Genomic DNA, 13,286 nt, shown 5'->3' on the forward strand with positions numbered 1-13,286 from the left:
CACTATTGTCTCCATTTTCCAAGCCACCTCTCAAGCTTGCTCCCATAGCAGGCTCACAAAAATTTATTTTATATTGCTTACCACTAAATGGCTAACAGAATGATCAAGAGATACTTTCATAGAAGGAAATATGTAAAACGTGTGTCTCGCCATGGGGACATTAGTTCCTTGTCTAAGGGTTTTCTAGGCTATTGTTGCAAGTTAAGCCTTCTGTTTTAGATATTAGTTGGCTTCTATGGTATATTTCCATCCAATCTGGTGTGCTACTCATGGAATGTCAGTATCGTAGAGTTTGGAGATGTCTCACTGTCATGTGCTCCAGAAAATCCAGAGTATATAACTGGCAGTCCATCTGGAAGCAGGCTTTGGGTTTTGACAGTGGATGTTGGGACTCGGGTATTGCGGGAGCTGGCCTGCCTCTCTCCTGGGATTGCCCCAGAGGTTTCAGCTAGGAGTGGGTGTCCGAGAAAGTTTTGCAGCCAGTTGATCTCTTTCGAGATTTATGTATGAGTTGCCGGGACTTCTGGAAGTATGGGGAGGTGGGGAGAGGTTGTCCATCCTGACTTTTAGAAGGCTGGAGAGTTTTGAGTCTCAAACTCCCACGTATCTAAAATTTTGGGCAGATTAGGATCTCCTTGGAGCTTACTCCTAGGGTGATGGGGTCCATTCAGAGGTATGGTGGCAGTTTTGGGGCATGACTTTGGCTCAGAACTTGTTTTTGTAGCTGACTGCATTGCAGAGTCCTGCAGGGTAGAGTGAGTGACTGCGGAGGGTGGTATAGGAGGCATAACAGAGCTTTCCACAGAAATAAAAAATATTTCCTCCTAGCTGCTTATCTCACCAGAGCAGGAAGAAAACCCTACTGTGGAGACTTCCTCTTGGCATTGAACTTCTTTTATTAAAAAATATTTTTTATAAGATGGGGAATCAGAGACTGTTGTTGAAAGTTCTTGAGTTGTTTCTGATGGCACTGGGGTTGCTGACCAAGACACAGAAATCCTTACGCATGAGTCTCCACCAAGCAATGTTATCCAATGGTTGAGATGTTTTCTACACTAGATTCTTTTTTTCAGAGAAGAACAAGTGATAAGAAAAATCACTCATTTTAGGTATCTAGTGAAAAAGGAAAGTAAGAATGATTTCCAGGTGATGTGTCATCTTGAATATTTTCAGTTTTTTTTGTAATATGACTTATTGGTTAAATCAAAGTTGTTCTTTTATCCTAACATAAAATAATGGAATTGTGTTGCCCTGTGTGACATGGGGGTGATCTTGAGCCCTACCCTCTTGCACTAGATCTCTTCCCCCTCCTCCAAATGCCTTTTGAAGACAATTTTGAGGATAACACCCCTCTTCTCCAGTCCAATACTCTTGGATCATTAAGCATTACTTGGTTATCAGTGACCATAGGAAGGTTTACCCTGACCCTCTGTTCTAGACTGAAATTTAATAGGGAAATGACACAAAGAAGACCATGGAAAAGCATAAAATCAAGCTCTCTAGCTTTGTGGGTGAGGGGATAGAAACCCAAAGCACAATTGTTCTGGATGATATGGTGGGATAATTATAGAATCTGAACAAGATGGGCTGGAAAGATAATACTGGGGTTGACACTTGTTTTACATATGACTCAGCCTCGTTCAATTCCCAGCACTGCCAGTTGTTACCCCAAAACAAACAAAACAAAAAACAGAACCTGAATAAGAAAGCACATCTCCTGGAAACAAACCAACCACTCCCCTTGTTTTCCTTGTTTTCTTATATACTGTTGCATGCTTACATTTGAGAAAGTATAAGAAAAACAATAAGAACTAAAACAAAACAAAGGTTTTCATTGTAAACAACAACCAAACCAAAAAATCAGTTAATGGTTTTCTAAGATTATTCCTCAATATCCTGACAACTTCTCTCATTCCCCTGCCCTGCCCCTCAGGGTCTTGGTGAGTGGTTGGTGTTTTTGTTCTTTTTTTTTTTTTTTTTTTACATTCAGGTTGGTGGAAAGATTTGACATGAGGGAGACATAGGATACCATTGTGCAAAGTAGAATTTAGGATGGGCACAAGAGCTCTTTCACCTGGAAGCCCTTGATGGAAGTGGCACTTGCCACGTTTGGCAGCCTCTGGAGTCTGATATAGTTTTCATCGCTGGCCCCTATATTAATCATAGGCTTTTTATCCAGTACTATGTAAGTCCCTGGGTTTCACAGAGTTCATATGTTGAGAGCAGAGTTCAGCCCTGAGGCCTTTTATTCTTTATAAAGACTAAAAGACATCTGTGGCCAGTAGCAGTCTGGCTATAGAAAGGTCCTATGCTTTTATGGTTGAATTAGAGTGAAGACAATGCAGAACGGAGTGGCCTTTGCTCCTCCTCCCTCCCCACCCCCATCCCTACTGACTGAGAGAGGACGCAAGTCCAGCTTGTATAATTACTGAATTTCTGGGGACACATAGGTGGAGACAAAATAATAGCTAAGAAAAATAGCTAAGAGACAAAAGAAAAGTACTGGGCAGTGATTAAGGCCAGGGATGAAGTTGGGGTTGGAAGGTGGCCCACAGCTCTTGCTTTGCGTTAATGCTGCTTGATTACCTGCTGAGAAGTGAGGGCACAGCCTGAGTTCCATTTGCACTCTGTTTAAAACTTTGTTTTAATCTTATTTTTTTGAGGGTTTACAATAATAATGGTTTCTCATGGACATAATTCCAACACCACACCCATAACCAGTATATCCATCTCCCTCTGGAAAGACCTCAACCCTCCTCCTGCTCGTCCCTCAAACTCAATTGTGTGTATCAGTTCCCCCGGTTATGTCGCCTTTGGATCTTTGTTGCTGCTTTGCTGTGCTCATCATGTTTCATTAGCTAAGTCATGACAAAATGCGTTTCTGTGTGGTGAGAAACACAGACTCTCATCCTCAACCCAACTCTTGGGGAGCTTCCAGAGGGCAGTTCCAGGCTGAGAAGTGCTTGATGAAAGCCAGGCATCAACGTCATTCCTGGGAACTTGGCACGTCGTGTGGAACAACAGTGTTCTGCTATGTAGACTATTTATCTCACAGCCTCCCTTTCTGTGGGTTTGTCGGTGGGGGAAGTCTCTCTCTCAGCTGGCAGCTCTTGCCACTCACGGCACAAAGAATCACATGGCAGGCCTGAGCTCATGAAAACAGGTAAATTTCTGGAAATCAGGAGAAAACACTTGAGGAAGAGAGCCCTGTTCATGATGCAGCAAGCAGCTTGATTCTACTGCAGTGGGTTGTTTATTATTATTATTATTATTATTATTATTATTATTATTATTATTATTATTATATTTTTTTCCCTGATTCCAGGCGAGTCCTGGTGATGACTTGGGGTCCCAGTTTGGGACTTTTTTTTTTTTTTTTTTTTTTTTTTTTTAAGGAAAACTGGGGAGAGAGAGACTTCAGAGTATAAAAGTTTTTGTTAACTTTCCTGCCCTTGCCCTACTGGCCAATATAATCTAAGGCTGCATCAGCAAAAAGAACTTTTGGTAAATGGCAAGGGACACTTACAAATATGAATAATAGGTCTGAAGTCAATGGCTATGGCACTTGCCTTGCATATGAGCAAGTTCAGTTTGAATCCTGGTACTGCGTGTGGATCGCTGAGAACCACTAGGAGTCACTCCTGAGCTCAGAGTCAGGAGAAAGCCCTGAACACAGTCTGGATTTGGCCTGATACTGTCCTTCTCCCTCCCACAAAATTCCAATAATATTTACTTGTGTTCTAAGGGGAAGAAGTTAGCTTAAGTGGACTCTGTTGAGATTTCTTGTGCTTCTCTCAATGGTGTGATCTGCTACCCATGATGCACAGCCTGACCCAGCTCAGGAGTTCTTAGAGTCTTTTTCTTGTCCACACTGTCTAGGGCCCAAAGACAACTCCAAGGACCTATGGCTCTCATTGTATATCTCATCCCACCTACTGTCATCATACCTGACATAGGGCCTCCCTGCAAGGACCCCTGTCACTTCTGGGATGCACCCTCCCAGTTGGGTGAATGTTGGAATGTACCATCGGGTCAGATCCTTTGTGTAAAGACACCTCTCAATGAGTCCGCCTGCTCTGCATTGTCCTCAATTGAAGTTTGGCCATAGAAGCAGAGAAACTGGGCATGGAGTTGAGTAGCAGAGCACTTGCTTGCAGTGGACAAACCCAGGTTCAATTTCCAGGACTACAGAAAAGAAATAAACAAACCACAGACCCTTCCTACAGAGAACACTGGATCTTCCATACCAGACCTGGTCACTGAGAGCTTGCAGCATTTTCCAAGAATCAGTTATTTCCATCTTCATGATGTAGGCAGGTAGATAGGAAAGGACCCCATAGCAGTGGAATTTCTAGGAAGTAATAAAATCAATAGCCTAAAAGTCACACACACACGCACACAAAGAGCCCGCAGTGGCTGTGGGGACACAGGAGCTAAGGCCTGATAAGACTTTACTTTGTGCCAACACACTCAGAAAAGGCTGATACCCCTCTGAGAGAAGCTCCAACAGGAACAAAGACCACATGGGGCATCTTGGGAAAAACCCTATAAAGCCACCTTGAACAAAGGAAGCATGCACATATGCGGCCCGAGCCCAGGTGCTGCTTGTGCCTGCATGGCCAAGCACATGTGGTCCCCAAGCACATGTGTTGCCTGCATCTCTCCTCTTGAAGTATATAATGGGGCTCTCTCTGTCTTTGGAGAAGCCCACATTCTCTCTTGAAAGCATTACTAATTTCCCACTTTTCCCCCGCTCTTTTTCCGTTTCCCGAAAACCTCCAAATAAAATGTTTTAACTTCACTGCTCATCTCCTGAAATTCTTCTTCTCTTCTTTTTTGCTTTTTGGGTCATACTTGGTGATGCTCAGGGGTTACTCCTGGCTCATGCACTCAGGAATTAATCCTGGCGGTGTTTGGGGGACCATATGGGATGCTGTGAATTGAACCTGGGTTGGCTGTGTGCAAGGCAAAGGACCTACCCACTGTGCTATCGTTCCAGTCCCATCCTCCTGAAATTCTTTTCTGTGAGATAGACCAAATACCTGGAAGCCCTGAGTAAGGCCTAGCATTGACTTTCCTTTCCTTATTTTAGGAAAAGGAAAAAACAACAATTCCTTGCTCCAGCCGGAGTTCATGGCTCCTCTAGAAATTAGATCATGAGGGTTAACTCCTGTGCCAGGAAGACCAAGTAGATGTCGGGTTTGGCTTGACGGCCACCTAGTGGGGCTGGTGTAGCTCTGGTCTGTGCTTCGCATGAGCTTATCTGCCAACTTTATCAGTCCTAGTCTTTTCAGCCAATCTCAGTGTGGTAGAAGTGGATAGGGAGAATGTGACCGTCTCTCTGCCTCACATAAGTCACTTGTGGGGGCCCACTGAATTCATTCAGACCTCACTTACCTGGTGTTGCTTGTCAACCTGATCTACTGGAGTAAGGTGACTTTGAGTAGCTGTGCTGTCTGCTCAAAAACTGTGACCACTTTCATTTTAATTGGAACCCTGTCCTGTCTCAGTTCTACTTTCATCTGAATCCACCTTTTTCATCAGTCTCCTGAGGTTTGTAAAAGGTGATGACAGCAGAGGCCCGCCTCACAGACCATCAGAAGGCCTGCAGCTTCAGAAGGAACGTGGGTCCTGGGGTCCAGAGTCCCCTGCCCCCTACCTGAATGCCTGTCAATCTTCTCTTGAAGCTGACGCTGTGACTTGACTGGAAATACACAGAACAAGGATGGTCCTGAGGGATGGGAGAAGATGGGACGCCCTACTATCTTTTTTTTTTTTTTTGGCTTTTTGGGTCACACCCGGCGATGCACAGGGGTTATTCCTGGCTCATGCACTCAGGAATTACTCCTGGCGTGCTCGGGGGACCATATGGGATGGTGGGAATTGAACCCCCGTCAGCCACAGCAAGGCAAACGCCTTACCCGCTGTGCTATATTGCTCCAGCCCCCAATCTTTTTTTTTTTTTTGAATGGAAATATCTCCATATCAGAGAACTAAAGAAGAAGGAACCTGGGGTCATCAAGACTGGCAGACTTGGTAATGCATCAGCATAACCTTAGAGCTTTAAAAGGAGTGGCTTTCTAGATCCCACTGTGATGGCGAGTGCCTCTCTTTGAGGGACTGAGCTGGGCAGTGCTGGGCTGCTGCCTGTGCCAGCATGACGTTTGTAATTAGAGAGCGTTGCTGGGTTCTGACTGCCTGAGGAAGCTCCTCAGCTTCAGTGTAAGATAGGAACAATACAGGCTAGTCAGGTGACTCAAAATGCTCTGTGGGAAGGACTCAGCACGGAGTTTTGTCAGCCCTGCTTGCTTTTTATTTTCCTGCCCATCTCAGGGTGAGCTTGTGGTGAAAGTCCTAGTGGAAGGAACACGGAGATTGGTAACCTGCTCCTCTGTCGTGCATTCTCTTCTCAAAGAAGACTGAGTGGCTATGAGGATCCAGTCATATGACTTCTGGGCACAAAGGGAGCGAATGAAAGAACAGGCTCTCTCTGAGGGCCCAGGAGACCTTGTTCTCTTAGTCAGAGGTCCAGGAGGCAGGGGTCAGTGTAGTCTTTCCCTCACCTTCCAACACAGCCAAGTCAAACTAGTGGAGGGAGTGTTACCTGGGAAACTTGATTAAGTGAAACCAGATCTCTGTGCCCAGGGGAGCGGTCGAAGGATAAGGGGGCCAGGAGGAGGGGAGGGGTTATGTAAATACTGGCTGGATAACTGGGTCTGTGTGTTGATTAGATAAGGGATTAGAAGCCCAGGTTCAATGAATTACAATTAAGCTTCCAAGCTAACTAACAGTGGCCTGATTTGAAAGTCTGAAGCAGCAGGGTAGGGGTGAGGGTGGATTTCCCAGAAGGAAACAATGCTGCAGAGATAATGCTTTGTGAGAAGTGACAAAAGTACATGGACCTCAGATGAGTGTCTCTCCACCAGGGCCTGTTTGCATTTATGAGCTGGTCCTATCTGAGCCGGGCTTATCAGCCTATGCTTTTTAACCTCAGCGAAACACAAAGACGGCACCACAGACTGGAGCTCCATCTCAGGGAATGTAAAATCCTAATGCAGCTTCAACATTGCAGGCTAAGAAAACCTTATTGTGAGTTTTGAGTTGCTCACAAAGGAGATGTGTGCATCTGGACTCGCATCTGCACTGTTCATCTGCCTTGGAAACAAGGGAATGGCAGGGTAGACTAGTAAACACTAGAGAATCTGTGAGAGATGGCCTCATTTTCACTCAGAAGGGAGTAAACTGTGACCTAGGAAGGTGAGGAATCTTTTTTTTTTTTTTTGCTGTTGTTGGGCCAAACCCCTAAGTGCTCACGAGTTACTCCTGGCTCTGCCCTCAGGAATCACTCCTGACAGTGGTGCTTGGGAAACCGTATGGGGTTCCAGGGATTGAAACAAGGTCCTCTATATGCAAGGTAAGTACCCTCCCTCTCCAGACCCAGAACCCTGCAAACTGATGTCGGTGGGCCCCACGGGTGACTTATGTGAAGCGTGGAGGAGAAAGACGGTCACTTTCTCTCCAACCACCTCTACCACCTGGGACCCAGGGTTACTGGGTTCTTGTCTCACTTGCGGAAAAAGAATTTCAGGAGTAGACAAGCAGTGAAGTAAATAGATTTTATTTAGAGGTTTCTGAGGAGAGGTTTCTGAGAGAGAATAGTAAGGAATAACGTGCTCAAGAGAGAACACGGGCTTCTCCAAGGGTGGAGAGAGCTCTACACACATCCTAGCACTGGGCACAAAGAGTACACATCTCAAGAGGGGAGATATGGGTGACACATGTGTTCAGGCACCGCATGTGCTCGGCCACGTGGGCACAAGCAGCATACAGGCTCAGGCAGTATATGTACCCACTTCCTTTGTTCAAGGTGTCTTTTATTGGGTTTCTTCAACCTGCCCCCATGTGGGGCTTCTTTCCAGGTAAAAGTCCATTGCTCAGGAGATTACCAGGGAGGTTGGGAGTGGTGATGGTCTTTAGGCTGGATCACATTTTAATCAGATTAAGGGAGAAGTCAACAGAATATGAGGAACTTCATGGGGAGGGGTCCAACCTCCTCAGGGTTTGCTGAAGGTCTTATCAGGTCTGTTATCTGTATCCACAGGGTAGGTCAATCTCAGGATTCTCCTTCCAAGAGACTTTGTTAATCTAAGTTTCATTGCCAAGGGCCTTTCCCTATCTACCTGCCTACATCAAAACCACAGTCAGAGTTGGCTCTCAAATTCATTGGGGTGATTCTGAATGCCGCACCTAGGAAGAGGGACATGCACCTAGGAAGAGGGACACGGAGAGGGACATACCCAGGAGAGCTGGGCTGCTCAGAACATTGAAGGGCTCTGAGAGGCTCTGGGACCGTAGCGCCGAGCTTTTGGCAAAACAAAGGCCTTGTTCGTGAACCAGAGACCCGTTCTACGATGGTATTTGGTATTTTTCTCTCTCAAAGATACCTCTAGCACTGTGAAACTCTTACCATCTCCAGAAATAAGCTTTTAAGGTAAAGAAACCTGTGTTAATACCGGACAACATCTAGGATCAGGGGTTCAGCTTAATTTCCTACAGGGAAGTTCTCCTAGCCTCATTATTGAGATCCAGGCCCTGTTTAGTTCAGGATGTTTTGGTGTTGGCGGGTCCCCATAGGTGGCTTGTGTGAGGCGGGGAGGAGAGAGATGGTCACACTCTCCTAATCCACCTTGCCACCCTGAGATCATCTGGGAAGGGTAGGACTGGTAAAATCTATGGATGAGCCCCTGCATGGCATGGTCAGAGCCCCACCAGCTCCATCAGGTGACTGTCCATTTGGTCTTCTCAGCACGGGAGTTAATTCCCTCCACCTGAGATTTCTCTCAGGGAGCCAGGGACCCAAGCTGAAATGAGGAAATACTCTTTGCAGGAAAGATGTCAGTCCTAGATCTGACCCAAGGTTTTCAGATTCTTGTTCTAGCTCTCAGAAGGTGATTGCAGGAGTGGACAAGAAGTGAAGTAAAAGCAGATTTTACTTGGAGGGTTTTCGAGGAAGGGGAAGAGGGAAGAGACTGTGGGCTTCTCCAAAGGCGGAGAGAGTGTACCTACACAAATCCCAGCATTAGACATGAATGTGATGTCGGTGAGCCCCACTGGTGACTTATGTGAAGTGGGGAGGAGAAAGACGGTCATGTTCACCCCGTCCGCCTCCGCCACTCGGGATCCAGAGTTACTGGGTTCTTTTCTCGACTTGCAGAAAAGAATTTCAGGAGTGGACAAACAGTGGAGTAAACATTTTATTTGGAGGTTTTTGAAGGAGAGGAGGAAGAGAAAGTGGGAGAGAGTGGAAGGTAGAGTGCTCAAGAGAGGACCTGGGCTTCTCCAAGGGTGGAGAGACCATCCCAGCATCAGACATGAAAGCATGGAAGTACGCATCTCAAGAGGGGAGATGTGGGGGACACACGTGCTCAGGCACCGCATGTGCTCAGCCACATGGGTTCAAGCAGCACCTGGGCTCGGGCAGCATATGCATGCCCTTTCTTTGTTCCAGGTGGCTTTTATAGGGTTTTTCCAACCTGCCCCTATGTAGGGCTTCTACTTAGGTCAAAGTTGCTAAGGAGGTTACCAAAGGGTTTGGGAATGGTGATGGTCTTTGACATTCCTTTCCTGGCCTTTTGTTTCTACTGGAGCTTCTGTGGGTCTGTTGCTGGTGATAGGTGAGGGTCTTATCAGGCTTTAGTTCCTGTTTTCTGCAAGGTTGGCCTTGGCAACTTCAGGACTATTCCCAGGAAATTATATGCTATTGCCTTGGGAGGGGGGCCTTCCCTATCTGCCTGCCTGCCTACATCAAAAGCATGAAAGTACACATTTGAAGAGGGGAGACTCAGGCACCACATGTGCTCAGCCGTGTGGGCACAAGCAGTACCTGGGCTCAGGGGGCATATGTGTGCATTTCCTTTGTCCAAGGTGGCTTTTATAGGGTTTTTTCCAAGGTGTCCTATGTGGGACTCCTACCTAGGTAAGAGTCTACTGTTAGGGTGGTTACTAAGGGGGTAGAATTGGGAGTGGTCTATGGTGCTCTTTGAAATTCCTTTCCTGGCCTTTTGTTCCTGCTGGAGCTTCTCTTGGCGGGGGGGGGGGGGGGGGGGGGGGTGTCCAGCCTTCCCTGAATCTGTTGCAGGCTCCAGGTGAAGTTTTATGTGCTCACAAGGTAGGCCTTATGGTACTTAGGGCTAAATGTATTTTTTTTTTATTATTATATGCTAAGAATTTCATTGCCATGGGGCCCCTTCTCTTTCTACTTGCCTATATCAGAATCACAATTTATTCCATGTAACTACCTGGAAAACTCTCCATGGCATATTCGATATGCCAAATACAGTAACAAAGATAGGTCTCATTCCGCTTACCCACCTCTGATGCGGCACCCTTGGGAAGAACAAGTAAAGAGAGGCTGCTAAAATCTCAGGGCTAGGAAGAATGCGGATGTTACTGGTGCCCGCTTGAGCAAATCTATGATCAATGGGATGATAGTGATACAGTGACACTCCATATGTATATAGTTAAATTTGATTCTTTTGGCCTTCTAATTGGTCATATGTTAACTTGTGTTTGCTTGGCCTACCTGAGAAGGAGCTGGGATTGGGGAGATTTTCTCCTGGGCTCTCACAGAATCTTGTGGAACTTGGTGGGTTGCTTGGCTCAAGAAATCCAGACATTTTCTTGTTCAGTGACTCACTGAGACTCTGAAAGAAAATCAACATTTGGCCACAAAAAGGAGGCTGCAGCTTCTTGCTTTAATTGTAATGAATCATTGTAGCAGACTGGCTATGAAGATAGCCAAACATAATCTCACTAACATAATTATAAATTTATATACCATGTGCTATTAGTTGCTTATAAATTATTATAATGCACTGTCTGTCACACTGTCACCCTGTTGTTCATCAATTTGCTTGAGTGGGCACCAGTAACGTCTCCATTGTGAGACTTGTTGTTACTGTTTTTTTTTGGGCATATGGAATATGCCACAGGTAGCTTTCCAGGCTCTGCCATGCTGGCGGGATACTCTCGGTAGCTTGCCGGGCTCTCCGAGACGGACAAAGGAATTGAACCCGGGTCAGCCACATGCAGGGCAAACACCCTACCTGCTGCGCTATCGCTTATAAAATTATAATGAAACAAGACTGCTTCCTCTAAAATTATCTGTTCCTTGACTGCATTTTATTAGCAAGATATAATTAAAATAGCCCATATAAAAATGAACTAATTTTTCAGTTTTTAAGAAATATTCCTCTTTTTTTCATCAAGTATGATTGTATGTGTTCAAATGTCTCTAGTTACAAAGTAAAAGCATTCAAAATCACATAAAACCAGCTTGCAGTTAATATCGCTCAGTGTGTCTAGGTCTGTCACACCAAAGAAAGATGACAAGTTCTCTGCAATAAAAATTCCAAGCTTAGAAGACGAGGGTTGCTGCCTACTAGTCTTCATGACTTTGCAGTCTGCTGACAACTGTAGCAGGCTGCGGATCCTGTGCTCTTATCCACCATTATGCCAAGCCCTTGTGCTGTAACTGTTAGCACAGAATGGATTCTGTGCCCCACCCCCAGGCCCCCTGGTGGACTCTAGAGAATTGTATAAAAGACTTGCATTTGAAGGTTAAGAAGTCAGAGTTTATTGTGTAGTTCAAATAAATAGTTCCTCCTAGTGTCCAGGATTCTCCCTTCACCCATGTATTATATCACTCATTCTGTTCCCCAGCCTAGTCCAGTGTATGACATCCTTGTCTTGTCCGTCACCCTATTCACCTTCACTGTACAATAGCCTGGTCTTGTCTCTACACTGTTCTCTATCCAGTATGTTTTTCTATTTCGAAATCTTGTGACTGTGCCTCTTTTAGACTGTCTCCCAATGGTTCTCTGATATCTTAGCTTTCCTTAGTCTCTGGTCATTGACCACATGCCTGTGGGTGAGTTCCCTGTGTTCTGTACCTGTTGCTGGGCCTCTCTCAAATGTACTCTAGACTTCCTATTATCCTGTTCTGTCCATATACAGAGAGAGGGGGGGGGCGGGAGGGAGGGAGAGAGAAAGGGAGGGAGGGAGGAAGGGAGGGAGGGAAAGAGAGACAGAGACACAGAGATACAGAGACAGACAGAGACATAGAGATAGAGACAGAGACAGACGGAGAAAAAGACAGAGACAGAGACAGAGAGACTGGATGGAGGCTTCCTTTTATCTGCTATTATCTCCTACTTCTAGCCATCCCATTATATATTGAATCTATTGAATCATTTTCAATGGGTGAGATTTAAACTGAGCAACTAAATTCACCTGGTACTCCACACTTCTACTGTATCACTACCAGAATCCATCTCTTCTACTTTCCAATAAACTTTTCCACTTTCTAACTCCAAGTTTGAGCATCTTTATTACTCAATATTTTCATTCTCCCCCCCACACCCACCCCAATGCCCAGCAAGCTGCAAGGGTGTCCCGCCTGTGGAGCCTGGCAGAGTCTGGCAAGCTACCTGTGAGGTACTAAATATGCCAACAACAGTAGCAAAAATGGGTCTCATTTCCCTAACCTTGAAGGAGTCTCGAGCTGAGTTGGGAAGAACGAGAGGGCTCGTACTAAGCAGATGGCGCACAAGTCAATGGGCGGGAAGGTGCCCCACAAGCAGGTGGACACCAAGGGGGTGGGGGCAAGAGCGCGAGAGCCACGCTGCGTGAAGAAACCGCACCGCTACTGGCCCGGCACCGTGGCGCTAGGCGAGATCCACCGCTACCAGAAGCCCACCGAGCTGCTTATCTGCAAGCTGTCCTTCCAGCGGCTGGTGAGCGAGATCGCGCAGGATTTTAAGACCGACCTGCGCTCTCAGAGCTCGGCGGTCACGGCACTGCGGGGATCTTGGAGGACACCAACCTCTGCGCCACCCACGCCAAACGCGTCACCATTATGCCCAAGGACATCCAACTGGCGTGCCGCATCCACGGAGAGAGGGCATAAAGTTTCCAATGCTAAAATCTCAGGGCTGGGACAAATGGAGACGCTACTGACTCCCGCTGGAATAAATCAGTGATTAACGGGATGACCGTGCCACAGTGCTATTTTCATTCTCAAAAATATTGAGGAACGTGGGAACCGTGGACCAAGTGAGGGACCCGTGATCACAGCTCCTGCATCAAAGGAAGAGAAACAGAGACATGTTCAAGAGAGAATTCAGGTTTCTCCAGAGGTACACATCCCAAGGTGAGATGGGGGTGAATCTCAGTATGGGGAATGCATCCTGCTTACCTCTGTAAAATTAGTTCTATAGGAGTTTTCC

General features: G+C 46.1%; 1 pseudogene; it reads left to right on the plus strand.

Moving 5' to 3' along the window:
• Positions 1-11,919: 11,919 nt before the first annotated feature.
• On the plus strand, positions 11,920-12,967 carry LOC101555327 (histone H3-like; annotated as a pseudogene).
• Positions 12,968-13,286: the final 319 nt, after the last annotated feature.

The sequence above is a fragment of the Sorex araneus genome, chromosome 9 (assembly GCF_027595985.1).
Source record: "Sorex araneus isolate mSorAra2 chromosome 9, mSorAra2.pri, whole genome shotgun sequence".
NCBI lineage: Eukaryota > Metazoa > Chordata > Mammalia > Eulipotyphla > Soricidae > Sorex > Sorex araneus.